General features: G+C 41.6%; 1 non-coding gene across 1 annotated transcript; it reads left to right on the top strand.

The window, feature by feature from the left end:
- The first annotated feature begins 2,668 nt into the window (after positions 1-2,668).
- LOC127483037 (U6 spliceosomal RNA) lies at positions 2,669-2,775 on the top strand. Its single transcript, XR_007909011.2, has one exon. It is a non-coding gene; the product is annotated as a U6 spliceosomal RNA (small nuclear RNA).
- The last annotated feature ends 546 nt before the right edge of the window (positions 2,776-3,321 follow it).

Below are 3,321 nucleotides of genomic sequence, written 5' to 3'. Positions count from 1 at the left end.
CACACCTCAGACAGACTAGATCAGTTTTCACAAGCACTCAGATACATTAGTGACCAGAGGACATTGTTGCTTTGTTTCCGTTTCTTAGTGATAACTACCTAAGGGTGGATCAACTAATTGGTAAAGGAAATGATAGGCAAATATCAGCCCCTACTTTATAGTTGGTCATAATTAATACGGTGAAGATCACTGAGCAAATGTTGCCAGAAAGTCAAGAGTGCAAACATCTCTACAAAGCTATAGGCGTTGAAGGTATGATGGTGGGCTGGTGCCGTGGCTCAGTAGGCTAATCCTCCATCTGCAGCGCCGGCACCCCGGGTTCTAGTCCTGGTTGGGGTGCCGGATTCTTTCCCGGTTGCCCCTCTTCCAGGCCAGCTCTCTGCTGTGGCCCGGGAGTGCAGTGGAGGGTGGCCCAAGTCCTTGGGCCCTGCACCCCGTGGGAGACCAGGCGGAAGTACCTGGCTTCTGGCTTCGGATCAGCGCAGTGCACTGGCTGCAGCGCGCTGGCTGCAGCAGCTATTGGAGGGTGAACCAACGGTAAAGGAAGACCTTTCTCTCTGTCTGTCTCTCACTGTCAACTCTGCCTGTCAAAACAAAAACAAAAAGAAATGTGGCCTTTTTGGAGGGGTGGAAGTGGGTTTCATGTTTGTGCTTAAAAGTTCATGTGGCAAGCTTGCTAAATATCTGATTGCTCCCTTAAGGAGGTCCTAAGGGTTAAATAAGGAAGACAGAGGGATAGAGAACCAAGTTCAAGTGTTCTTTTAATTATGAATACCAGTTATATTTTGAGTTGTATGTGGCTCTGAGGCCTATCTTTTCAGAGGAGGAGGACATTGTGATAATTAGCTACTCTCACATATCTGAAAACCTAGCAAACATGAACATTTTCTCTACAATGCCTGCGTAGACCAGTTTATGTTTCTATTATGTGCTGTCCTTACTATTGGATGTAGAGTGATAATCTGGAACTTCATACTGTGTCAAGTACTTGTTTCTTTCATAAAATATACTACAAGTATTTCTACAAGATAATAAATGGTTAAGACTTATGATTAAGAAAGTACATGAAGTTTACGCTTATGTTTCAAAGTCACACTTCTAACTATATAAATTTTCGAACTTACACATGTTTGTATTCCACTGCTAAAACATGTAACAAAGATGGGTAAGACAAAATATGAGATGAGAAAAATCAAGAGAGATAGGCACTCTCTGAAGATGATCTCTTTGGCTTAAAAACAAACTCAAAGTCATGAAGTCATAGGCTTTCTGGTCTCTGTAATAAGCAGATAGTGACATCAAGGAGTCTGGTTCCTGAAGGGTAATGGGGGCAAAACCAAAGTAATCTACAGAAGTGGGAAGTCAGTATTATTACTGAAAACCTGAACTTAAATCCTCTTACTATCAAACTTAGTTCATGGTAGTGGGTTTAAAAGAAACTGCGGTATATATCAGTGGATTCTGGGAAGCTGTGGCACAGGTTTGTAATAAGGCCAAGCTCAAAAACCAGAACATGAAGCAAGGAACCTAATGAATTAGCGCTCTTATCTGTGATATCCGCAGAGGCTCCTTTTGCAGTGGCACTGCAGTAATGGATTAACAGGATGTTAGCGACTACCGATCACTAAGCAGGAATGGATGAGCCCAGTGAGTACAGTAGCACACAAAAGGAAAATTCAACCAACAAAAAACCTCCTCCTTTTTTTCAGTGCACCGAGGATACTACACAGAAATCAAATGCTAAAATATATACAGCTGGGGCTGGCCTGTGGCACTGTGGGTTAACGTCCTGGTCCGAAGAACCAGCATCCCATAATGGCACCGGTTGGAGACCCGGCTGCTCCACTTCCGATCCAGCTCTCTGATATGGCCTGGGAAAGCAGCAGAAGTCCTTGGGCTCCTGCATCCACGTGGGAGATCCATAAAAAGCTCCTGGCTCCTGGTTTCAGATCAGCACGGCTCCGGCCATTGTTGTGGCCAGTTGGGGAGTGAACCATCGGATGGAAGACCCCTCTCTCTCTCTCTGCCTCTCCTCTCCTCTCTCTGTGTAACTCTGACTTTCAAATAAATAAATAAATAAATCTTATAAAAAGAACAAAATATATACAGCTAATGAAATCAATACTCAAAATATGAATATCATTTCTGGAGAGATAGATGCAAACTTAGAATAAAACTCTCAAGGAAACTGAAAGGAGTACATGAAGAAATCATTTATGTTAAAAAGAACAGAAAACTATGAAATTGCATTAAGGAAAAAGATAGGGGGGGGGCTGGCTCTGTGGCATAGCAGGTGAAGCCACTTCCTGCAATGCTGTCATCCCATATGGGTGCCAATTTGAGACCTGGATGTTCCAATTCTGATCCAATTTCCTGCTAATCCACTTGGGAAAGCAGTGGAAGATGATTCAAGCCCAGGGGCTCCTGCCACCCATGTGGGAGACCCAGAAGAAACTCCTGGCTCCTGGCTTCAGATGGGCCCAGCTCTGGCCATTGCAGCCACTTAGGGAGTGAGCCTGCTGATGGAAGAACTCTCTGTCTCTCCCTCTCTGTCTTTCCCTCTCTGTCTCTCTCTTTGTGACTCTTTCTTTCAAATAAATACATAAATATTTTTTAAAAAGGTAGGAGAGGATGCATGATAAGAAAAAAGTTAGAAATCTTGAATATAGTGCTTGCTTCGTCAGCACATATACTAAAATTGGAACGATACAGAGAAGATTAGCATGGCCCCTGCACAAGGATGACACGCAAATTCGTGAAGCGTTCAAAAAAAAAAAAAAAAGAAATCTTGAATATAAAAACTACATTAAAAATAAAACCATTTTAATGGATTCTACAAACTCCGCATACAGTTGAAGAGTTAGTGATTTGGAATAAGGTACTGAAGAATTCATGCAGGGTGTATCATAGACAAAAGAAATGGAGTGTGTAGGTTAATCAAGGGAAATTCTATAGACTATGGGAATGGAGAGAATAAAAGGGAAGCAGTATTAGAAGAATGATTATTTGGTATTCTTTCCATAATTCATGAAACCAACGTTTACTCTATCACTATGAATTTATAAACAGAGTTTCCATGTGGACTAATTACTCCGACTCTCCCTAACAAGAGGGGCATTTGTTTATCATAATGTCTACCAGAGACGGGGGCGGATCCAAGCTTATACACATTTAACAAACTAGTCAGGAAGCATATTCAACAGAGAGTAGTGAATTCATATATAAAAGGAACAAGGAGAAATAATTGAAAGCCTAGAATTTTAGACTCAGCTTTATTATTTTTCAAGAATGAGAACAAAAGAAACATTACAAGTTGTTTTT

The sequence above is a fragment of the Oryctolagus cuniculus genome, chromosome 4, assembly GCF_051225735.1.
Source record: "Oryctolagus cuniculus isolate XC-2025 breed Fujian yellow rabbit chromosome 4, ASM5122573v1, whole genome shotgun sequence".
NCBI lineage: Eukaryota > Metazoa > Chordata > Mammalia > Lagomorpha > Leporidae > Oryctolagus > Oryctolagus cuniculus.
Note: the sequence above shows the minus strand (reverse complement) of the source record. Positions and strands in the feature narration are given on the sequence as shown.